Below are 26,818 nucleotides of genomic sequence, written 5' to 3'. Positions count from 1 at the left end.
GATGTCCACATCCGACAATCTGGCCATGTTGTCATATTTGTAATTTTGCTGCTTCTACTGAGTGACAGATGAATTTGCACCAAAATACAGGGTTTTATAAATACAGCCTTGAACATCAAAAATATACTTTTCCTCCTCTCTTTTATTATGCTATCGAAACTATGCATTATTTATTAGTTAAACATTTTATTACTTGTGTTTAGCATTATTATTTCCCTGCTACTGTAGCTGTGAGCATCATCATACTGTACTTCTGCATGCAATTAAACAACTGTGTGGACTTTGGTAAACAAACTAGCTTTCAAACTACTTATCAGAAACATGCTATTTAGAGCCTTTTCCATTAGCTCTCTCGGACATCATGTACCTTTTTCTCGGCTTCATAAACAGACGAACATGTGGAGGATTTCTAAGGGCTCTACTATCTCTCTCTTAAAAGCTCTGAGAGCCACTTACGGCTTTATATCATTTACTAGGGTGGCTAGTGGGGTAGCTACCCATTGGCTTGCAAACTAATTTGCTAAGTAAACAGTGCTCCCTTGCTTGTCTCTCTCATTGGGGACAGCATTTAAAAAGGCTTTTTTGACTTGTTTATACTTGTTGATGTATCCCTTGCGAGTGCCCTGCTTGGTCAGTGCGGGGTATTTTTAGAGAAGCGTGAGTTGGCAAATAACGTGTGCCAGCAAGAGCCATAATGGGATATGGAGAGGTTTTTAGTACACTGCTAAAGTGCCATGTGTTACATGCAGCCTCATAGAGAGAGCGTGTATGTTTGTGTAGGATGTAATGTAATCAACTGTGGACCTCTATCTCTTGGAATAACAGACAGCAGCACCTACTAACCTGCCCAGATGACCAGCAGCTCTTGAAGGCACGCAAGCATACTGTTTACAAGTTCAGGTTTTCTCAGACCTAGATAATTAACACCACAATTTAAGATTGGAATAAATATGCATCATTTGCATTCAGCAAGCTGTTTAGTGTCCACAGAGTGCTTTGATGATTATTAGCATATTACACTTAAGTGTTGTGAGGTGCTGGCCTCACGGCTTGGTGTTTGGGAGTATTGCAGAATTATATTTTATCTGTTTTATATATAAAACAACACAGGCTCACTGGAAAAAAACATGTCTCTAACAATTTTTTTCAAAACTGCAAAAACATTCTTTTACATTTACATTTAATTCACTGCAGTTTCCAGCTGAAGGATTACTGATTCAGCAAATGGAAGTTTTTTTTTTTTTTTTTTTTTTTTAATCGTAGTGAAGGTGGTACATATAACCTACCACTCACCAGATGTTTCCGAACTGCAATGATACATACAGCAACAAACTCAATAAAATCTTTCTTATTTTACTTTGATACATACAAGGTATTACTAAAATTCATTCAAATCATTGATAAAACCAATCGACACTTTAATCTTCACTAACCAGACATTCAATTTGCGTGAAGCAGTGATTCATACAATAACCATGGTAATAAAATGTTGAGCTCTTTTAAGTGACACTCACTGGATATTTAATTTTCAAAGTGTCATGCAGAAAACAACGTCATATAATTTTGCAGGAATGTCACCACATGCATGTTTTCACATGATTTTCAAATGCAAAGGTGCATTAAAATTTTAGTGCCCCTAACCGGACATTTAATTTTTGAACTGCAATGATACGTATACCAGCCAACTTTAGTGACGCTCACTCAAGGTAAAAAAAAAAAAATGACAAATACAAATAAAAAATAAAAAAAAAAAAAAAACATAGCTAAAATTCATGTTCATCTATTTTGGATAAAACTGAACACTCTTTTAACGCCACCCACCATAAATGCATTTTCCGAACTGCAGTAATATGTACAACAACCAAGTCAATGAAATGTTGCCAAATTCATGTTCATCTGTGTCAGATAAAAATAAACATGCTTCTAGGGACATTCAACAAAATTTTACAATTACGAAAGGCTGTGATTCACACAACAAAGAAGGAACTAAAACAGTGCTAGATTTATGTTAATTTGTTTCAGATAAAACTGAACTTGCTTTTAGCGCTACACATATTGGACATTTAATTTACAAACTGCTGTAATATGTACAACAACCAACTCAATAAAATGTTTCCATGTTCACGTTCACCTGTCGGATAAAACCAAATACGCTTTTACAACGCACCGAATTTTACATTTGTAGTGAGAAAAAAATTCAGATAAAACTGAAGGTGCACTCACTGGACATTTCAAAGCATGCAAGAAGCAACATTCTGCAGAAGTGTTGCCACAGGCCAGTTTTTCCAGTGAGTCTGGGTTGCTAAATTTTTTTTTTTAGAAAGGTTGAGGTGTCCTACAGCTGTTCTTGGCGGTCTGTTCTGCACTCATTCAGCCTTTTTAGGTCCTCCTCAAACCTCTGCCAAGTCTCTAAGCTCATCACAAATGCAGGTTAAGCCACACGCGGGACAAGTTTAAGTAGTTCTGTATAATTATTATAGTCTCAAGGGAATCTCTGTCCCTTCTCTAGCAAACAGCCATAAATTAACACACTTAACTTAGGTACATATGTGGACCCCCTCCGTGGATCTGTCTCACATGTGGCTTGTTAGGAGTTATGTATTGCTGTTTCTTTTCGCAGTGGAGCAACAAGCCTCTTCTGAATATATAATCACTTTTGATTTATGAATGTCAAGATATATGTACAACTATTCCAGACCTCGATATTTATGTAACATACATTAATACATTTCAGTATGATTCTGAGATTGTGGTACTATTTTATACTATTAGAAGAGGACAGGGGGAGATTGAAAACACACTTTTCAATTTCTGTTCCTTTCTGCCAGCAGGGAAGAAGAAGAAGAAGAAAAAAACATTTCTAGGTATCCAGTCACATTAATTGAAAATGTGTGTCTGCTGGGTTTAGCTGCCAAAGAAGACCTATATATAGCTGCATATAACTATATATAGCTGTAATTACAAGCAAAAATATAACTACACATGGGGGTAAGATGGGGTAAGATACCCTCCTGAGGCAAGACGACTCCCCAACTTTAAAGGGATAGTTCAACCAAAAATGAAAATTCTGTCAAGCTTTATTCACCCTCATTTTGTTCATAACTTTTATGATTTTATTTCTTCTGTTAAGCACAAAAGATGATATTTTGAAGAATGTTGGCCACCAAAAAGTTGATGGTAGCCACTGACTTCCATAGTAGTATTTTTTCTGAACTATCCCTTTAATATTTTCTGTGAGCACAAAGGGCTTTACTGTTGTAAAAATATGCACCTTTTACATCGCTGCACAAGTTTAAGCCATGTCAGATGTACATTACATCAATATATTATACATTTGGTGAATGGCTGTTATCATCTCAATACATTTGGTGAATGGCTGTTATCTTCTTAATTTTGTCATTTAATCTAAATATTAACATTTGTGAGATTTGGTCAGTTGAAACAGTTTTAAGGTTAATTGATCTAATTTTGTTTCTCTAGTTTTTTTTTTCTTCTTTGAAGTGAAAAGATAAAATGTTTCTAATACTGTATATCTATGGTTTCTAAATCAGAATGTGATCATAACTTAACCAACTTTTTATATAAAATGTGTGATATGCAAATCTATGCTAAAGTGAAAAAACACAGCAATGGTTATGTTTTGTTTTTTTCCAATATCATAAAGCACTCACATGCCATCTGTTGCTATAGTAACTATTTGGCGACATTTGAAATGTGTTAACTAACTTCTAAATCTAACTTTTTCAGTTTCTGAAATTAATTAAAAAAACTGTCAAAATACAAAACAAGCAATATACACAAAAGTTACCATACAAAATAAGCACAGATTAAAAGTTGCCTGAAACTCAAAGTGACACTGTGTGTTGTTTAGTCCTTGCAGTTGTACTCTCTTAATGACCTAGTTGTACAGTCTTAATGGCCTGTGATTGTACTTCAGGTATTACAGAAAGGTAAATTAACTAATGTCAGTTGCAGCTCATGTCTAAAGAGAGATGCTTGTTTGCACTGGACTGATAATGCAGAGGCTTTAGTTTAAACAGTGAGGTCAACTCTGTAATAAATCAATAACTTGAAATGGAAGGTAATACAATTAAAATGCCCACTTTGAAATATGGATTTGGTAAGTATTAATGAATTCTTGTAGAAGGAAATTAATCAAGCCCCTTATCCAATTATATACCAGGCTCTGTCGTTTCAATCTATTTTATGCCTTTGGGCCTCCCCTTTAATTATGTTTGGTTATATTACCTACAGGTAAATCTTAAAAGAATTAATCTGAGCTGCAAGATGTGCACATACAGTCAAAGGTTGTCATCTCCTACTTGGAGGACTGCTAAGATGTTCAGAGAAGAAATTAAATTTTCAAATTCATTCAAAGTTAATATGCTTAATTATCAGACCTCTGGTTTAAATAGGGATTTTAAAAAATCACATCATTCCACATATGTATACATAGTTTAATATGTTTAGTCATCTTTGCTTTGTTCTTCAGTCTTTTCCTGTCTTAACATTTCAGTGTTAGAGTCACATTGTGAATAAAGGTAAAAAAAGCAACAAATTCAAATAATACTGAAAATATTGAAACTAAACTTAGTACTAAAGCTTAATACTTCTATTTTATATTAAACAAAATAAAACAACATGCCACTTTGCTTTTTAATTGCTGTAACATAACAGTGTTGCTTACTCCAAAAAGCACTAATACAGATTACTAATTACTGCTGCTTTCAATGTAGTCTGTGATTAGCCTAATTATTAAGAAAAGCAATGAAACGACTTGTATAAAAATTGTAATTACCAAAATATTTTCAAGTGTGACAGCTGTGATTCCTTTTACAGCTCTACCCCATTCATTTCAACCAGATTTTCAAATGTGATTGACCGACCGACCGACCATCCTAAAACTGATTTAGTGATGTCATAGTCATTATATGATAGGCTCACATGTGACAGTTAGGCAGTCTCCAGTTATTCAGACGCCATCTCCTCCTTAATAAGAAAACCTGTGTTATGGGCCCCAGTTAAGTTTTAATGATAAATAGTTGTCTGCCATGAGATATAAGTATATACCAGCTCACTCACGGATTCCGTCGTTTGAGGTGGTTTCTCTCTGAACGGTAATAAAATATACTCTATAATAGAAAGCCAAAAGAGCACGAATGGATTGTTTGTGGGAAAAGAGCAATATTTACTTACCATCTAAACCTGTTTTTCTGACGTTTGCCAGCAAGGATGGTGTTCATGAAGCCCTACACCGGGACACCTGCACTTGCAGCATGTGAACGACTACTAACATAGTATAAAAACAATGCGAGATAGCACATGCCATTGCTAAGTGTTTTAGATATTATTTAAGAAGATAATACCATGTAAGATTGTCCTTAAGGAAAATAAGAGTATATTCTTTTCAGCAATGACTGTTAGAAACGCCTGCTATACAGTTTAACTTACTGTACTTAACAAGATCTTTGGAAGACGTGAATTGTTACCTCTTTGTTGAGTTTGTTTTGTGTACACTATGTAGCCTAAATGTTGATGTGTTAGGCCATTTTGTTTGTGTTTTTAACACGAACGTCATGCAGTTTTTGTATAAGTTGAACTATGACCAGTTTGCATGATCTCTGTTGTGGCCCTGATCAGTGCTGGTTCATGAAGGGAGGGTGGAATGTGTGAATCAGGTACCCTTGGCCAGCAATAACCCACCCCTATACTATCCGTGAGAGACTCTTGTGTGGATCAGGCCTAAAGCTTCTCTTCAGTCCTATCCATTATTCATCAGGAAGTCTCAACAGATGCCGCTTTCCACTGGATGCAGTTAGACTGGCATATGAAACTCTGTGAAATAGACATCCAGTGGGATAAGCATGTAAGATTCTGTTGCTTTATTCAAGAGAATAGACATAGCCATGTTTCAATATGTTTTAGTTTTGATAACACTGAAAAAATTTAGAAACAAATTTCCCTCAAAAATTGCGTAAATTTCACAAATAAGAAACAAGATACGGTAACACATTAAATTACACGTAAAATAATCTGTTTGTCTACGCATGCTAATTAAAGCATTTACACATGTATGTATTATATAATGTTTTATAGTTTGCATCGAAAAACGCTGTAAGTTGTGTCTTTCTTTCTGAAAAGTTCTGCGTTTGAAGATGTCGTATCAAGGTGAAAGTAGTTCAGCTTTTAAGACCCCTGGATTCCTTACCTTTCCTTTTTGCTCCATCTGGATGATTATATATATTGAAAGCAAGAACATATTTTATGTAATTTTAAGGTATGTAGATAATGTTATTTAAAGTGATGCCTTGTACATAGCTGTGTAATGTAATGCATCTAGAATCGGCTATGAGAATGAAATTATCTAATTCCCAGTTGGGTATTCTTTACGTTATTAAAGATGACTGCAGTATTATTATATTCTACGTGTTTGTGTGTGTGAATCAACAAAATCCCAAAAGACTAACATTTTTCATAAGCATTTCTTTGTTTTTCTTTTCCCACTAAGCAGTACCCTTGTGTATTGTACCTCGGACAAATCAGTAAGTTATAGAATTTTAACTTCAACATGTCAGCTTATTATGACTGCCTTCCACTTGCTCAGAGCAAACATAAAGCTATGAATATTTACAGATGATAGTATTTCTTCAATTTTTGTTTCCCTCTTGAGGTGCAGGCCAACAGCAATTTTGCATTGTATTTCTTGTATTATAGAGTGGGTGTATGTCTGGCAAGGTGTTTACTAAATTCATTGGAATTCAGAGGGAGTTTAACATGATATTTTGGCCATTGCTTGTTTACTCAAGCAGTATGCGGATATTTTGGCTTGGTTATCTGTCAGATATCTAAAAACAATAGTTTTCTTAGACTTTCTTCCATCAGAAACAACCAGAGATGTTGCATTATTGCTTTTGACAAGACTCTTTGTGCTACTTTTTTAATGCAACACTCTAAAAACACAACAAAGCTTGTGCGCAATTGTAAAGTCATTATTCATAAAAACCTTGCTCTTGACCATAAAAATAAAATATAATGTGCCAGATATGACGTCAGTGATGGCAAATACTGTTGGTTCTTGCAATTTTTAATTTTTTTTAATCAATCTCTACATGCTAAATTTGGAAGTACAAACAAAAATAGAGATTCACCTAAATTTTGGAAACCGAAAATGTTTAGCAGAAATAAATACTGTTTCAGCTCATCACTAAACAAAATGTAATTATACCTATAGCAGAGAGCAAGATTTTCAGTTAAAGGACCAGTTACATGAAAAGTCAGGAAGTCAGTATCTGTAAGTTATAGAGATCTCTCCTATGATGGGAAATCCTGGTGTTATGATATCATTACCATAGCAAGTGCTTCGTTTCTGAGGATTACTAGGCAGTAAATAACCTTTTGGCTCCTTGTAAACACTAGAGGTGTGTGTGAATCACTAAAGTGCTGGCAATGTCCTTACTTTCCTTCTCCAGCTCTTCAAAGGCACACGGCTCACTGTGATGTTCTCGGGTGCATCACTCACAGTCCCGCGGAGCACCTTTGTGAGAAGTTGCTATGGCAGTCGCTCGCACAAGACCTGAGCACAAATATTTTCAGGTATGATGTATTGAAGAGCTGCAAGTCATTAAAAACCCCTCACCTTTCCTTCTGAGCAAACAGACACATAAGTCGTGAAAACAACCTCAAGGGTTAGACCACATCAATTAAACAGCGCGCATAATAGGGGAGGCCGGTGCTGACTGTCACACATTTTACTCCAGGGAATATTTCTTAAGGTAGGTTAGGTGTATATTTGAGATTCAGTTTCTGTATGTTTACAAAATTCAGCCTATGTATTTTCTAAAAAAAATTAATCATATTAACTACTCCATAAAATACTATGACTACTTTCCTCAGCATTTAACAAACAAAATAAACTTACTTTTTTTTTTTTATGAAAAAATAATAAAAATGTATGTTTTACACCAAAACACACCCACACACACACACATATATATAGATATATAAAATGTGAAAGATAACCTAAGTATCAAACCATTATTTTGCCAAACAAATATTGAAACTATAATTTCAAACATTAATTACATTGCAAGAAATTAATAATTTATAACACCTGAGAAGAATGAATGAATGTATATTTTTAGACAATCATTACTACTTGTCTTATCAAAAAAGGTTAACCTTCTCAACTTCATTATATAGTCGACTTTCTCATCTGAATTTCTGAAATATATTTTATTTTCTTGTAGTTTATCCTCCAAATAGCAAAAATATGATTTTGAAAATGTAATTTCGAGGACACAATTCACAAAAAAGTAAAAAAAATAAAAATAAATAGAGTATTTCTCTGTGGTAGAGAAAACGCATTTGTGTAAGTGGACTTTTAAATCAGAACCTCAAAGTTACTGAGATTTTGTGACAACCTGTCTGTGAGAGCGAGGACAGCAGCAGCTTCACACGTGTGTTCTTGACGAAAAGAAAGCATTGAGCTTCTGTGAGGGAAAGCAACTTGAAACCAGATCGCTGCAAGGTACAGCAGTCAGGTGAAGCCAGGATTCGGCAGGCTTACTTTGATGGATAACAGGGTCCAAAAGTACCCAGCCCCTATTTGTTGCTTAGCAGCCGTGTGCTATATTCACCAGTCATTTTCTACACGCTCGGCTTTTTCATACAGCCCAAATAATAAAGCCATTTATTATTCGGTGGAGCTGTAGAGCTCCAGAGGTTTTTTATGTTAATGAGGCTTGTTAAGGCTGCCACTATGGTGGCAAGTGGCATTATTTTCAATGCTTTATCTAATTCACTGAAATATCACTGAACAGCTTTGCAAAGCCTGTTTGATAGATTGGTTTTTTTAATGTCATACTTGTTAAATATCTTATTTCTTGCATTTCAGTTCTGTGTTTACGGATAATTGTCTAGCTTGTTGAGGTGGTAAATGGGAGCATTTTTTAAACAAAGTGTTACAGGCCAATATGTTATTACTGTGTGGTTTGCCTTTCAGGATGCTGTTATCATAAGCTGTGTTTGGCTTGAAAATCTGTTAATTTGAGCTAAATTGCTTTTCTCAGGTCATTATCAGTTACTAAATTAAATTCTGATTCAATAATATTTCATAAAAAACCATGAGACCTTAATTTGTGCACTAATCCGTTTGAACAAAATATGATTTCATTATTTATAGGATGCGTGTGTCGAATACACAATATCTGCATGCTTGGTGACCAAGCTGTCTTCATGTAAACCAGGGCTCTACGCTAAAATTTTTTTAAAACCTGAGACACACTGCATGATTTTCAGCTATCCCAGAAGAAAGACTGGGATGTTGAACAATCGTGGCGATTTCTGTGATTGTGGGTCCTAAATGGTGGTCCTATGTCATACAGTGAGAGAGGTTCAAAGACGGCCGTTGTTACGGTCTTGCGGGCAAAGATTGACATTTGCCCTGCTGAACAAATAATCCATTTGTTTGGAAGGAAATAATGTTCCTGTCACAGAAATGTACAACAATCAGGTACTGCATATTTCAGTTGGCCAAGGTTTGTAATGTGGTCTTCTTCAGTGTGTACTTGAAGACAGCTAGTTCTCGAAACAATTGCTGGGATCAAATCTTTTGATGGAGGGCCCCTCTGTGTGGTTTCTAATCAGATCCTCTGTGGTGGATATGTACAGACTGCTTCTGGAGGAGTTTCTGATGCGGTTCTGTGCTGAGAATCCTCTCTCGCAATGTGCGGCTGATATACCTGTAGGTAGAATCAGCATCATCTCAACAAGGTTCAGTACGTTCTGAAAAACAACAACAGCTGTAAAAACAATTCAGCCTGACTTGGCAACCTGTTACATAATGAACTGTAGAAACAAGCAAATGAGTGTATTACCTTGTAGTCAACATTGCATGGCTCTTTGGTGGACAATGTTTTCCACAAGCTGCTGTATGACTTGTCTTGAAATGTTTGTCTTACAAGCATCTTCAAACTTTTCCACTCTGTCTGGCATCCACCTCTTAACCCAAACAAACAAGACTGTTATAAATGATGACATTCAGAAACATCTAATGATCCATCTATACTACCTAATATGTAATGATAACATCTTGTCTTTGTAGTACTTCTTGAAAATGATTCAGAAGATCATCCACTTGCTCACTGCCATAGTCTAGTAGAACATATTCATCTTCTGGCCATGTGTCATGGTTAAATATTTTGAAGTTGTCAGTTGCTCTGTAAGCTGGGCACTGGCTGTCTTTGTTTATTAGACTACCAAAGCAAGCATAAAGGACTTTAGAAATGACAGCACTGATATGCTGTTATAACTTGTTGCCTAGACCACCAGGTTGGATCATTCCTGACACATCACCAACCAGTGATAAAAAAAAAAAAAAAAAAAAAAGATGTAATACTTTTTACATACACATATTGTATTCTATTATTACAACAATACAAACATCACAGTTTAGAAAACCTCAAAATAACAGGTGTTGCTCCTAATTTTATTCCTTGCATGAATATTTTGTATATATAGTATGCACACTAACTCACTACTGTAATCTTAGCAAACCTGAAATATGAATTGATCCCTTTCCTGCCCTTGTAGACTAGCCAGAAACTGGGAGAGCATGCCACCTATCTTAGGTCTTTCCTGCATGACCTCTAATGCTGTAACAGTCTTTCTAAGTTCAGACACTGTTTGGCGAATAATAAGGTCATACTTCTGAAAGATGCCACTGAGTGTAGCCAGTTCTTGAAAGACATCAGCCAGGGAATGACTGAATGCACAGAAGTTCACTTCCTGCATTTATTTCCTTATCTAATATGGAACAGTATTTAGAAAGTATAACACTGTTTGATACTTTATTTCAACTTTTGTAAAGTAACAGCCAGGTTTCGATTTTTTTTTTCACACTTAAGAAAGGCACTGAGTGCTCTCTGGATGGGTAAAATCTATCTTTCTTCCCTCCACACTAGAAGGAGTGCAAACTCCCATACCAAGCTGCTCTCCAAGGGCATTCAGCTCCCGTCTTGACTTTGCAATAAAATGATATGTTTGCCAAACAAAGTGAAGGAGATCATACACTTTTGCTACCATTGGATTTTTGCACTGCAGGTTCAGAATCGCCAACTTTAACCTATCCAGCAAAAACATAAATTCTTGATCATGAATCTGCAAATCAGAAGTAGCATTACAGAGACAGTTCTTATAGATATTATGAATCAAAACTAAAAGAATATGACAGATAAAAAATGGTGCATAATTTATAGGTAAATATTTAATACTGTAAAATTCCCTTTAGGTTTTTAGTTGTTTTCATATTGTAAAAAGGATTAAGTAAACACTAACTGATGTGGCATGCAGTGGATAGGAATCACATGCTCTCCAACATCCCTTTTCAAAAGAGCAATCACTCCACCATGGACGCCAGTGTTTACAGTTGCACCATCTGCACCAAATGCAATGCATTTTTCCATCCAGAAAGGGGTGCCTAGAGAATCAAATGCAGCCTTTATTCCAGTTTATATTGTTAAAACAGTTTATGTTGTTAATTTATCTTTTCATAACATTTTTTTGGTAACAAATTTTCATAACTTAGCATATCAAGTGTTAAAAGGAGTTGTTGGAGTTTTTTCTTCTTTTCTTCCCTTTCCTTTCCTTTTAATTAGCTTTTAAATGCCTGTGCACATTTTACTTTCACTTCGAATTAGAGACAATTGCTTGAATGGACAACAACAAAACAGTACAACGACAAACATACTTATATTAAATGTATAACCTTTATTAACAAAACAAATAAAAATACACCAATACACCCATGACGGTTGGGGACGGTGGAGGCCAGTGCCGCAGTCGGCAAGTGATGTAACTGGTGTTGCGGCTTTACACCGGTAACAGCGCCCACACTGACTATCACAGCAAGCCTAATGTACAGACTACCTGTGAAATTTATGCATTTAGTGTTACCCACTTCAGCATTCAAAATTCCAAGGCAAAAAATACAATAATAAAAAAATTAGTGGCACTTACCCTCTGCATAAGCATGTTGAAGCATCTGCTAGCCGCCTAGATGAGTCGCCGGTTGGCCATCTTTTAGAAAGTGCATTAAACTATTTCCTACACTATATTGGAGATATCTTTATCCTTGTCAACAAGAACAAATACGTAATGTGCATCTTTAATGGTTTCAGCAAGGTTGTCCCTGCTGTTTTCAGCGATTCTAAGTTATTATTTCTGCACATCTGACGTCGTTGTCATATGTAGGGCTCAAAGTTTTTTTTTCTATAGCAAAATTAGCAGCCCGAATTTAGTAAATAGGATCCCTTCTTTCGCTATAAGGTATACAGTGTTGAATTAGATTTTTAGTTGTCTGAGGTCTTCTGCATTTGTAAGGTTTATTTGCCTGTTAGCAGCTGCCTGAATAGTGTGGGGATTATTAGGTTGTGATCTGTTAATGAATACATCTCTGCAGTGTAAATGACGCTGGGAATTGCTGTGCTTGACTAGCGATTCCCGCTTGAAGTGTGAATTTCCAGTCACAAACAGCATTGGTCCTGCCAAATCTGCACTGACTTCTTTGCAGTATTTGCACACCGTGGCATCTTTATCTTGCACGTATTGTAGCCATGAAAAGGCTTGTAGCTATTCTTTTTGGAACCTGTACTGTTTACCAGTCACAGAAAGCTTCTGTTTCCTACCAACAACAACATCAACTTCTTGTTCTTCTTCTTCTTGTTCTTTTTATTGTTTTTTGAAACTACCATCTTCTGCCTCATTTGAGGCTGATCTTTTAAAGTGAAATTTGATGGATCAAATTATCATCATAATACAAGCCGACAAAAATGCCACTAATTTTTGGCACCTCTCAGCTGACTGGAAAGAAGAGTTGCGAAACGTCACTGTTATTGTACATTACGCTACAGCGTAATGTAAATGTAGACGCATTAGGTCAGTCGCACCAATGCTCCTAAATATTTTTTCTTGGTCGCACAGAGTAATTTTCAGCCTCAAATGTGACTGAAATGGTCGCACTGTAGAGCCCTGTAAACTCAGACTCATATGAAACACAATCACTTCACACAAAGATCCTTAAGATGAAAATATAGTGTATGGATAAAAAAGGGATATGTACACCACCATTCAAAAGTCAGCAAGATTTTTTTTTCTTTTAAAAGAAAAATAATACTATAATTGCATTGAATTGAATAAAAGTTAATTACTTTCTATTCATGAAAGAATCCTGGAAAAAAATGCATCATGATTTCCACAAAAAATATTAAGCAGCAAAACTACATTTCTAAAGCCACATTTATCCATGCACAGCTTAAACATCTGGTTGTCTGGTTGTTTTAACCTCATTTAAGAGGATTCAGTAAGCATCTGGTATATTTGGATGATATCACATGGTTAAAAAATGCAGAATACGAAAGTAACTTGAACAGCTACAGTGAGATTTTTATTGATAGTACCATATAAATGTAATTGTTTTGAGTTGCTTTAATTTAATGATAAAACATATTAAAACACACACATAATGTGGCATTAATGTATAGGTTTTCACATTTAAATTTCACAATATATGTGACTTGTTTAAATATTGATAAGACAATATTGACAGAATAAAAAATTCTGGGCAATGATTCCTTTGTCATGAAATGAGGTCAAACAGCCACAATGTTTTTGCTTGTATTGTTAGTTGCTTGTGTGTAGTTGCGCATTCACCTCCAGAGTGTACAAGCATTTAAGAGTCCTTCTATACTCTAGTGTTCTCTCACTATATCACAACTGTGTAAGTTTAGGCTGGGGGAAAGACGTACTGTAGGGAGACAATTGGCCCAGTACAGCTGGTCTGAAGAGCTTCACAGGGGACATTGCGTCAGCAGTTCCCATTGTTTATCTGCCATAGATATACATGGCCAAGTGGACTCTTGTTGTAAACACATTCAGCTCAGGGTGTTCACTCTTTGGGACAGAAAAGGACAGCGTTGGTCTATGGCAGGAATATCATGGAGGTCTTTAAACAAAATCATGCACACGACTCTGAAAGTCCAGTTTAGTAGTGTAGATTTTATCTGTTCAGATTTGGAGGCATTAGTTTCCACATGATAGAAGGAGGTTGTTGCCCCTGGTGCGTTCGGGTGAGTGGGGGGCTTAGAGGACAAATCAGTGCCATGGGTTGCTAGAAAGTACCAGCAAAGTAGAGAGATGAGGGGGCTAGAAAAAGCAATCAGCCCCATTAATCCTGCACTCACTTGAGTAGAATGACAAAAAAAAAAAGAAGATAATCATGTACCACCAGCCACAGACGGATAATCACCCCACTGAGTTGTGCCTTACCTAAACAGCTGTGTGCAGCACTATAGCTTTGCTACTGGCCTTTTACCTCAAGTCTACCTGGAGGTACCCTACTGATTCCCACAAGCTCAACATGCAGGAAGGAAGAAGTCCTAATGTTCAATGGCAATTCTCGCTTGTTGTGGTCCAAATGGTCAGGAGGACAGGAAACATGCTCCTTTATTCTGCTTATTGTTTGTAGTTATTCCCATTGATTTCTGAGAACTGTAAAAAGTGATCGGGCTTTTTTTTATATATATAGTTAGTTGCAGATATTTGAGAATAAAATCATGCATTTGCACTTGCTTGATCCCTATAGCATAAGCTCCATCAATATTCCTCCATGGCACCTTTTTATCCCCCAATGTGCACACACTCATGGAGAATATATGTTCTCTTCAGATAATTTTTTCTGTTACTCCAGCCAGATGTCAGACCCTGGCTGCACCCCCTCACCCCTGCTGTGCCCTTGGTTTTACTCTCATCTTTTCTGATGAATGGTATACATGCAGTGGCAGATTAAGCTCTGTCTAATCGAGAGAATTATAATCCCTCTACTTACTGGGTCACATAAAAGAGTCTGAATCCTCTGTCTTTTATATCCCCCTCTCTCCCTCACTTCTTTCATTCCAGCTTAGAAATTTCTGACACAGAAACACACAAACCCAGTAAAAATGTAGCTTCACTTCGCCTGGTTTTCCCCCCAGAGATGGAGAAAAATGTATCCTCCAAAGTGAGCAGAAGAAGGGAAGAGGCCATTTTTTAGCATGACAAATCTTTCTGATCCAGTGTCAGTGGTAAGGTTTGTTGTTGTGATCAGATGAAACTGGAACACTGGCGGCAGGAGTTGGAACGAAACTGCAGAGGGCAGCATGAAGGCCAGCTTCTTCTCTAACATTAAAGATCCCTTAGGGGAATTACCCTTGACCCCTGAGGTCACATGGGCAAACAGGCAGCTGTAGTACAGTTTTGTGGTAGTTTCATAATCCTCCTTCAGCTCAAGCTCTGGGCAGTTGAATCATGGTTTAACTTTTACCTGCCGAGCCCAGTGCCATAAATCTTCCCTACACAATGCGTCATTTTGATGGTGGTTGGTGTGGTTGTAGCATAGCGGTTGCAAATTTGGGCTAGTGATCTGAAGTTTGCAGGTTCAAGCCCCAGGAAGGATGATTCATAAACTGGTGAGTTACTGGGATCCACAATCACCATTGTGCCCTTGAACCAGACACTTAACCCTAGGTTTCTCCTTGGGGATTGTTCAGACAGCATTCTGCAGTTTGCTTTGGATAGGACACCAATCATATAGGCAGAATTTGTGTGCTTTGGGGGCCAAAATGGGCGAGTGTGTGTATTTGACAGAAGCAGTATTATTAAAAAACTTATAAAAAGTTACTTTGTCTGTAGCAAATTCTTGAGCACCAAGCTTTCTCGTTATTAATAATTCAAATTTGTATTTTCTACTGTGAAAATAGCTTTTGCATTGTTTATTCTTATTCTTATTCTTATTCTTATTCTTTTTTCTTATTCTGTATTAGCTAGAAACAATATTATTTAAAATTGTATAAAAAGTAACTTTGCCTGTAGCAGATTAATTGTTAAACTTTATTGGTTAATACTTCTAAATCTTTGTTATTTCTTTAATAACAAAAAAAATATCTTTTTCACAATCTAAGTGGTATTATTTTACATAAATCAATACATAAATTTACATAAATTTCATCATCATAATCATAATCATCCCAACAACTGTTATTATTATTATTATTTTCTTAAATATGAGCCAGAAGAAGTATTATTTAAAAAAATATGAGCCAGAAGAAGTATTATTTAAAAATGTATAAAAATGTTATTGGTTGATACATTTATTTATTTATTTGCCAGCTACAAAATCATTTATTAAATATTATTCTGTCCCTATGACATTCTATTATGACATTATCTATTATTTATTATATATTATATTCATTATTATTATTATTACTTATCACATTTAACCAAATATTAGTCTCTATATAAACTGTAGTCTCTAATAAAACATTGAGTTATCTTAGTGTCTAAATGTGAGCAGTAGTTCAGATCTCAAAGTTCTTGAGAAATAAAAACTTACTGTAAGGTGTTAAAGACAAACTCTCTTTGAAAAGAAGCTTCACATCCATAAATCTTGAGATAGGAGAACTTGCCAGAATTTACTTACATTTTACGGTCAGAGAGTGTATTAATTATGGACCCTGAGTGTATATGTATACCACTTAGAAGAGAGCATGTTTTTTTCCCTTGCATAATGCTACTGATTATTTTACATACAGCAGTGTAGAATTGTACTCAAACTGCATATGACAGGAAATAGCTGTTAATGCCAGGGTTTGTTTGTAATGTACTGTGACTTTCAAAGTGCATTGTAACTTCAAGCCGTATGTCATATAGTTTTGAACAGAACTTGAGTTCTCAGTTGGTTGTTCATGTTTAGTCATTAATCATCGCAGCTGTTAAAACCTAATGCTTTGTTAAGAAACCTTATCGGACAAGACAATTAAGTATTTACTGCTGGAATAAGGAACATTGTGCAGCATGAGAAGATTGGACCTTGATGATTGCTTTCACAAATGGCCTGTTCGCAAAGTGCATAAGACGTTTATGGATCCGGTATTGACCCTATGTGACCCTAGAGGCATTTTCCCTTTTACAACAGGAACAGGAACTGACTCAGCAGCCTTTCATTCACATCTATTAATCTATTAACTCATATTTGACTGTTTGTGTCCATAGCTATTAGTTGCACTTTCTGAGTTACTGTATGCAACCATAAGAGTGCAGGAAATTGGAAATCACTTTGGTTCCTCTTAGTGTTTTTGTGCAAATCAACAATGAATCATTGCTTTCTTTGCGCATGCGTACATAACTTCTTGATTAAAAAATAAGTTTACTTCCAAAATAAAAAATTCCTGATAATTTGATCACCCCCATGTCATCCTAGATGTTCATGACATCAATGCGACCCAACGGGCTGAATCTTCAACACATTGGCCACCATTTAAGTCCATTATATGGAGAAAAATCCTGGAATGTGTACATCTTGGATGACATGGTGTGAGTAAATTATCAGGAAATATTTTATTCTGGAAGTGAACTAACTAAAGGATGGATTTGTGTAATTAAAAATTGACCGCAAATCATGCCCAATCTAGCTGGAGATCACAGGAAATGCATGACACATCGAGCTGAAGAAGTCTCAGTATGCAGACAACATCCCCGCACCTGAGCGTCAATTAAAATAGCTTGAGGTGGGATGGGAGCACATGGGTTGAGGTACTAAATTAGAAGTTCAATCACATGAGGTGCCACTGAGCTGCTGGAAGCCCCGTTGTGGGTGTGTCATGAACCCTCTGATTTGACACCTGGACATGTCCAGTTTGACTGTACTAATGCTAAGCGTTCTGATTTGTTGAGCTTTTAGTCTTTTCTTAATGTTAAGTATCTGTTCTAACCCATTGAAATAAAACTGCATAGGATTTGGACTTTAATTTTGATTTTCATGTGCAGTGCTGAGAAAGATTTGTGACCTTAGCACACTACATTTTAATTGTTAATTGTTATTAAATATGCTAATTAATTATCTGGGAAACTTAAGGTAATGTATATTTATATATTTTATGTAAATTATTTTTATATGTACCATACCATTCATAAGTTTGGGATCATTAATTTTTGTACTTTTAATCAGCAAGGATGCATTAAATTCATAAAAGAAAATTATTAAATTATTTCAAATAAATTTTGCACAAAAAAAAGATTATTCAGCAACTGTTTTCAACATTGGTAATAATAATAATAATAAATGCTTTTTGAGCACCAAACCACCATATAACACTGATTTCTGTGTTATCATGTGACACTGAACATATATGTTCAATAATAGAAATGAATTACAGGATTTAATGTATAAAATATTTAAATGTACTAAAATTCATATTTTTAATATATTTATTTAATGTATAAAATATTTAAATGTACTAAAATAGAAAGCAAACATTTTAAATTGTAATAATATACTGTAGCAATATCATTGTTCACTGTATTTCTGATCAAATAAATGCACCCTTGGTGAACATAAAACCATTAGCTTAAGTCAACCCTCTACACACACCTTGGCAATATAATTGCCATTGGCTAGTAAATATTTTAGTTTACTCGCCAGACTGATTTACTATACTATTTTGAACACACACTATTTTAACAGGAAAATACAACAAAGTATATTATTTACATGTAGCGCGTTGACGTGGTATGTAAGATTCTCGCTCTCTCTCTTTGAAACAGTCAAGACGTGCACTTAGGACTGCGCATGCGCACTGGCTGATCTAGCCTGAAAAATAAGCTTTTTATAATGCTATTTGAGCGAAAGTAACAACATTTATGACACAGTTGTTGTCAGATATCTTTGGTGATTTCAAATATGAAATTAATCGTAAGCTTAGTGAACAATTTTGGAGAATATGATGTTTCCCCATTCAGAGAGATAGGAGTTGCACTTGCATGCCCCTGAGGTGTTTCAAAGATGGCCGTCAAGTTACATGACTTGTCTTAAATGACTTTGGCTAGAGTTTACTGTGCGTCAAATACAGGTATGCTGCACCTCCATTGAGATGAACTGAAATAGTACAGATCGCTTGACAGAGAGAGAAACTCTCAAGCTCTCAGTGTTCAGCGAGTGAAAATATATCTGTGCTAAACTTGTAATTAGCCTCTAACACACACACTGAAGTAAAATCTAAGAATTTATTAGCCAGTGGCTTACTATTAATATTGACACTGGAAAAACTGTTTTGTCATACTACTGAAAAGTATAGTTAGGTTAGTGGCGGCGCTACTTTTTAATTAGCTACCCTCCAGCATTGGCCAAAATACAGGTCAATACTGCTACTAGGCCCAATCAGTTGTTAGAAAGACAGCAACTTTGAGTACTCAAGTGATAAATAACTGTGCTTTTTCTTTACTTGAGAGATACGTTAGCAGCGAGTGAGAAAAAAAGCATGTTTCTACACCTTCTGGCAAGCCTATGTTTAGATCACAGACATGTCAGGTCATTTTCATCATCTTCCACACACTGCCAGAGTCTGTTTTAACAGGTTTTTCTGTTAGGTTATGGTTTTATTACGCTCCTTCAGAAACATTTCCTCCTACACTTTTTGTCAAGAGTACAAAACAAATGCAAAGGAAGGTTCTATTCCTACACCGGGACCTCTGCCATTTTGTCTTATCAGAACACTATCGCAGCCTGTTACTTTCTCATCTCTCTCAGGTATTAATGCTAGTCATTAACACTATGACAGCACTCTCGGAGGTTTAGCACAAACCCAGCTGTAGCTCTTTTGGACTTGCTTTAACTCACCGCACGAAAGAATCACGTCACATGCAGACAGTCTAATTGGATTGCTGGGTGCCCCCAGGTCGGCCCCGAGGCATTAACCCAAACTATCCTAGAATAATCAGTGTGATGATCAGGTGGGACAGGCAATTCATGTACCACAAAGTGAAAATGCTGCCATTACAAAAAGAAAAAAAAAAGGGGAAGTGCGGGAAGTGGCATGATGAAAGTGATTGCAAACTCAGCCTGTCTTTTGAACTATCTAAAATATAGTCCTGGAATAAATCTGGGTTCCTGGAGTGCAGGACATCAATTTTCTATTGTTATGCTGAGGGAGCATCAGGGCGGGATGTAGTTTTATACAAAATGTCACCAATTTTGCTTCCCTGCTTTACAGATTAGAGGATGAAACTCCAAGCATAATGAATCTGACAGACCTTTGAGCCTGTTGATTTTTTATTTTGTTGTTGTTTTTTTTTAATACATCATAAAGTCTCAAAAAAACAATATATTATAACAATTATTACACATCCAAAACATCAAAAATACATAAATCGTAAACAAACCCCCTCCTGTATATAAATATAAATATTAATTAAAGTCACAAATATTTTCCTAAAGTACCCTATGAGATTTTAAGTTAATATTTCAATAATTTACCAACACGTCATATGGTATTCAGAAAACCAATAAAATGTTTATAATATGTTTATAGTAGTTATAATATAAACTATATATTTTTAGATTATATTAATGTAAACAACAGTCAAATAGGTGTTGATGTCAAAAGAAAATGATAGTCCAAGAAATCAGCTGATGATTTCTGGTGGCCGTTTGCCGGTGCAAATGTTACAAATCCTGAAGCAAAGGCTTTTTGGAAGATACTGTAGGTGCTCTTATTCTTTTAGTGTAGGGAGGAACGAACCTTCTTAAAAATTTCTTTATAAAATGATTTATTGTTTTGAAGCTTTACAATGCAGTACTGCAAATGTGCACATCACTACTTCTAAAACCATTATTTTAGCCTAATTTGATGACAGAATTGTACAGTATGTATCCTTCACGGAGAAAGCAATTCCAGAATGCACCTAAGTAAAATAACTGAATAACTTAGATTGTCAAAAAATGTTTTTGTCAAAACTATTTATTTGAACAATCCAAATATAGTTTTTTTTTTTGAAGTTCCATGGATGTTGCATTAAAAGGCAGCTGTCTGTATAGGTAGTAGGCAGCGTTACAGCTCACTAAACTTTGGAACAGAGCTGATATCTTCAGAGCACCATCTTTAAATGCTGACTTGTGTTGATAGTGGTCTAGTTCTAAAGTCTTTTAGTCTTAATGTCAGGGACTTTTCCTGTCAGCAGGGATAAATATTACAGCCTTGCATGCACACTGAGATCCACTCTGAGCGGATGCAAATGAAGAAAAGCATCCAGTCTTCTTGCTCAAATGTCTTGGGTTAGCAGCCTTAAAGCTTCAGTTTTATTAACTGGTTTTGGCTAATAACATCCAGGTTCCGGCCCAGATTCCAGCCTACATGGTAAATCCAGCCCAATTATTAAGTCCGGCTTAGTAACAGTGATACCTGATGCTAAAGGCCCCCTCTGGCTTTGATACTGGTTGAACCGCAGCATTTACATCCAGCACGGTAAACTGAAGGCTCTGATCTTGGTATCCATATAAACGTATCCCTTGCAGGGTAAAGTGATGTGTAGAAGTTGAGCTTAAGTGTAGTGGACAGCTGTTGCAACAGCTAAAGCGTGACAGTAATAGTTGATGTGAATGATGGGATCTGAGGGACGAGGCCACTCTCTGCTTTATTGCAGGTAGTGCTGGGGCCAAACATGGGGTAATGAAAGTAATATAAGCACACTGTGCCACTAATAATGCTATAAATAATTTTTGCTTTTTTGCTTTGTACATTTATGTGCCATATGGAGTAGGAATGTTGATATAAAAAGAACAGGAATCCAATGAATCATTGATCAGTTCAGAGTCAGGGGTGTGACTTACTGCAGACCCTGGAGGTAATTTTCTTTCAGAATTGTTATCCGTTTATCATAATGGAGATGTAGGTGGGTTGCTATGTGTGTGTGTTTCATCACTTTATTGTTTCTAAATATAGTGCACATCATAAGGACCATTTTATGACATGTTTATGGTGTTTTTTTTTTTTTCGTGCTTGAAAGTCTAAGTTCCCTCTTACTTTCATTATATGGGAAAGAGCAGCTGTAATTTTTCTTCAAAATGTTTTCTTTTTGTGTTACTTCTAAGAAATGACCTGAGTGTGAAACTATTCCTCTGCACGTCTTTGAAACTTTGCAGTTTTCAGATATCATCATGCAGTGCACTCATACACTACACAATGTGTACTGTATACTGTAGCAACTCTCAGCTGCTTTAATTTTTATATTATTGCAAAATGTTAACTAAGTTATCTCACAGCTCTATTTATGATGTTGTATATGCTCACAAAAAGAGACATTATATGCTATAAACAAAATATAAATAGTTTCAGATCTTGCAGTAACTTTTGTTTTTCTTCTTTGTTTTAAAGTGTCAAAATCCTGAGGATTTCAATGAAGTCTTTTTGACACCACTGCCTGCTCACAACCTACACAGCTTTGAAACTTGTTAAACCAATGCTGTTCTGAATCCTGAAGTCTGTCTGGTTCATTTAAAAATGTCTCTGTCTGTTACAGGCTCAAGGTTTCTGTCTATATATCTTTTTAATCTGCTTTTTAATCCAAGCAAGGCTCGCAAAATTGCTAGCCCAACGTCTTGGGGGTATTGTGTTTTCCAGTCGGACTAGCAAAATGTATCACCGCTCTGCCCGACGGGCTATTTTAAATACAGGCTTCCCACAGGTCCTTAAAGTCTTAAGTCTGACATTTTCATTTAATCTTACCCATAATGCCTGATAAAGTAGTGTTCAGGAGTGCAGCACTGCTTTGTGTACAGCCGTACCTGGGAAACTGCTATATATGGTCCAAAAGTCCCTTCTACTGGCAGAGAATGAATTTACATTTTTCAATAAGTCCGTCTGCTGTTCTTTCAGACAAATGTGAAAAGCGACCCATGTTTTTACGCAGCAAACATGTAGAGTTGTAAATCAATGTGAACCAGTGTATCGACAAGAAGCTAATGTGCGTTCTAAAAAAATCTAAACAATTACGACAGTAAGACATATATTTATGTTTTAAATTAATATAATAATTCATACATTTGACTCATCCCTTTTCACAAAAAAGTTTTAAAGGCTGAAATGTGATGTTTATCATTTTATAAGAGTTCTTGTTTTCTGAAAACCTTTATCTGAACTGTAAATCATGTAATTTTACATTTTAATATGTTACCATAGACATATAACCATGCCCGACCCCACTCATATGGTATTGATTTTATTTATGTAGGTCTTAAAAAAGCTCATAAAATCTTTAAATTTGATTTAAAAAAAATCCTGCAGATACCCTGTAAAAGATAAGATAAAAAATCATTCCTTTGATATTTCGATATTAGCGACTCCTATCCAGTTTCCTGCATAAAAAAGTGGTCTTTTTTTATTTGGGCTAGTTAAATTCATCTCTGGCTACCAAAATCTGAATAGTGCCTGCCTGAAGGTTACTAGGGATTTAGAAATTTTGTAAGCCCGGCCAAGGCTAACCTGGATGAGATACAAAAGTGTTAGACATTCTGGGGGTATGAGAGAAAGAGAGAGAGAGAGAGAGAGAGATGTATGTGAGTGATAGAGAGTCTGGAAGGCAGCGCTGAAAGATGAATGATTCATAAGTATGGTGATGAGTGAGTCCTTCCGCGTTTTTTTTGAGGTCACACGGTTCAGACTGTTGGTGGGTGTCACTGAACCTCTGACCTCACTTCCACATCCTCAGGAGATTTATTTCTCCAGCAAAGACACCTGGAGGTTTTCATTTACTTCGAACCTAATCAAACTCTTCTGGAGTTAACAACTCAAGTAAATAAATTTTACTTTGGAACAACACAGACCAGCGAATTAGAACTAAAGATGTGTGTGCCAATGCATGATGTCACTTCCTGTGGCTCCTAAGTGATTCAGGTGATTCTGTAGTTCCACAGTTAGAGTTTATATGCTTCAGGGGAACATTGAGATGAATGCTATTGCATTTGCTTTCTCAAGGTGTTGTAGTCATCCTTGGGTATTTTGGCTTGGCAATATGTCTGATTAAACTGGAACAAGCACGCTTACTAGGACTCTAATGAAGGCTGATAGAGATGCTAGTTAAATGAAGTGAGACCATAATTACAAATTGATTTTAATGTTGGGGGTTACGGCCTGTTGTGGGGTGTATTTGTGGACTGTGTCGAAATGTTGATAGTCACAGGCAAAATCTGTTTAAATGAGTCCTGATTTCTCAGTCCATTATTTTTATTGGCAAATTTGTAGGGTAATATATTTCAGTTTATCTCCGCTATCTCTTCTAGCATGTTTTTTTTTTTTTTTTTTTATTGTAATAGGTAAAAATTTATCCTTAAAAGCTTGTCCAGGAGTAAACATCAAGTGCGATTGCTTGCATTTCTTCAGGAGCACCTGGCCGAATGCTTAGCAAAACCCTTTCTTACACTTGCCTTGCATGTGTGAAATAAATAATGAGCTGTTAGCAGGGTTTAGCACTGCTAGTGTTTTTCCTCCTGCAGGGCTCCTGCTGGCCTCTCCAAAGCCTCCCTGGCAGGATTCATTCTCCTCACAACCCTCCAGTGCTGCACATTTTTGGCCCAGTATTTGTCATACATTGGCCCCAAAAAGTGAATATAACAAAATACCAAATCAAGTTGCTTCGTTTGACTTTTAAGTAACTGGTACCTAGTTAATTTTAGTGAATGTTTGAAGCTAGTCCCCTTTAAACGGTTCACACAGGTGTACTATGAACATCTTCCACTAACATTTGCTAACCAAACAAGGTGTCTAAATAGGTGTCTTCATATCGAACAATATATGTATTTTTCTTTCATTTTAAACCTAAAAAAGTAAAATATTTCTGCTTGGTTTTATATTTTATTATATAATACATATTAAAATAATTAATTGCACAATGTTTATAGTAGATATTAAAGTTGCACCTAATGATAAATGCGGTTTTACATTCAATATTATGTATTTTTATGTTGTGTAATTTAACAGTTTTGGACCAGTAAGTGGTTTAGTAAGTTGTAAGTTAGTTGAAAGTTTTAGTAAGTTGTATTCAGCAGAAGAGAGTCCGATTCAAAACAACCAGAGGGTTAGTAAATAATAACAGGTTTATTTATTTATTTACTTATTTGTTTTGATGAACTGTCCTTTAAAATCTGTGAAGAAATGTCTAATAAATAACTAATTTACTTGAGATTAGAGAAAAAAGTGGGTGAACTATATATTCTCTTCCTATGCTTGAATTTAACTGTTGCTCCAATGAAGTTAAAGGCCAGGTTATGTTCCACAGAAGCACAGCTAAATGCTAATTAGAGCAAATATTTGACCTTTTTTTCAGCCTTAACCTCTGATATTTTCATTAAATGTGAGTTTGGACACATACTAAAAATGTATTTGTGTTATTTGATATTTAAAGAGGATTTAAGATAATTTTCTGAGTCTGTGGGCCGTGCTAAAAGGGGTCTCAACAGGGTGCATGTAAATTACTACTGTCCAACTGTGTTTGACTGCTGAACTCTAGCATTTTATGAATGAAAATGATTGAATGTCCATTTGTGCGCTTGCAGCAAAACCCAACAATCATAATGCACAAACAAAATAGGCCGAAACCGAACTCCAGACGGCAATTTTATCTTATGACCTAAAAGGTCTGAAAGGCTTCAACGTTCCATTACTTTTCCCTGGCTTGCGAGTGTAAATGTGTTTATAAACAGTACCATTGAGCTTTTCGTAAAAATTGTGTTTGAAACCAAATGGACACAGTGAGAAAGTCCAGCTAAGGCTTGTGTGCTTTTATGCCATCCTATTTAGTTTCCATGAGTCACATCCCTGATGATGCACTCTTTACTATATTTACTTTTCAGCGAAGGTTACAGACATTTGTCATCTTGTATTATTTTTGGGTTTGTTTTGATCTTCTGATCATTTAAAAAGGTAGAAATTCACATCAGAATCAACCCACACAATCCATCCATTCCTGTTAAGTTACACAAAGTAAATTTGATCTTCGCTGTCATTTCGTCATTTGTAAGGCTCAATGAAAATGCACTCTTCATTAAATCCAATGTTTATTTGATTAGACTGTAAGAGCAGTGGTGTTGAGAGATCTGCAGTGTTGTTTCACATTCCCGACATATTTTAATATGCTTGGGTAGATTGTGATCAGATCTTATTATGTGAAGAATTGTTTGTGACTGGACACGTGACTTTCTTAGCCATCTGTCATGTAAAACCATGTTAACTAGTGTTTCTTTAGCACCAGTGGCCTTATTTATTTTTTATTTTTTTGCATACACTCACATAAACACTTTAGCATGGTCGTCTTTGTTAGCTTGGGTGTTTTCTTCTGCAGTTTTGAAGTCATGAACCTCTTCTGATGTTGAGGTCCTTTAAGCATTAGATTTGGTGAATGCTCCCAAGTGGAACCAATTTCACTTTCTCCAGAAGAGATCTGAATCACAGGACTTTGGAATTTATTTTGGATCCACTTGCCAGCAGCCTAAACACCTATGGGCTTAAAGGGATAGTTCACCCAAAAATGACAATTCTGTCATCATTTTCTCACCCTCATGTTAATCTAAATCAGTGAACACAAAAGACGATTTTTTTGAAGACTGTTGGTAACCAAACCATTTCGGTACCCATCGCCTTCCATTGTATGGCCAAAATAATTTTCCACAGAAGAAAGAAAGTCAAACAGGTTTGGGATGACTTGTTGAGAGTGGGCAAATCATAACATGTTTAATAGTACTATCTGTTTTTAAGCCAGAGCATCTCTTAATTTTTAAGTTACTAGTAACAGCATTTCAAGATGAGAATTTTTCAGAGTATCTAACAAATAATGTCTACTTTATTGCATGCAGGGGCACAAAAAGGGATTTGTATGCATTTGTGTGCCACACAAAGAGGCTCTTTGAAGGGGTCAATAATATTTGTATTAAAAATGTTATTATTTTTAATCTATATTT

The 26,818-nt window shown here is 35.8% G+C and overlaps 1 protein-coding gene across 1 annotated transcript in view; it reads left to right on the top strand.

Annotated features, from left to right (window-relative positions):
• LOC109067111 (contactin-associated protein-like 2) overlaps positions 1-26,818 on the top strand; it is a 167,320-nt gene that overhangs the window by 11,578 nt on the left and 128,924 nt on the right. The gene's annotated exons all lie outside the window — the stretch shown is intronic.

This window comes from Cyprinus carpio, chromosome A24, assembly GCF_018340385.1.
Source record: "Cyprinus carpio isolate SPL01 chromosome A24, ASM1834038v1, whole genome shotgun sequence".
Classification (NCBI taxonomy): Eukaryota; Metazoa; Chordata; class Actinopteri; order Cypriniformes; family Cyprinidae; genus Cyprinus; species Cyprinus carpio.
This window is presented reverse-complemented; position numbering and strand designations above follow the sequence as displayed.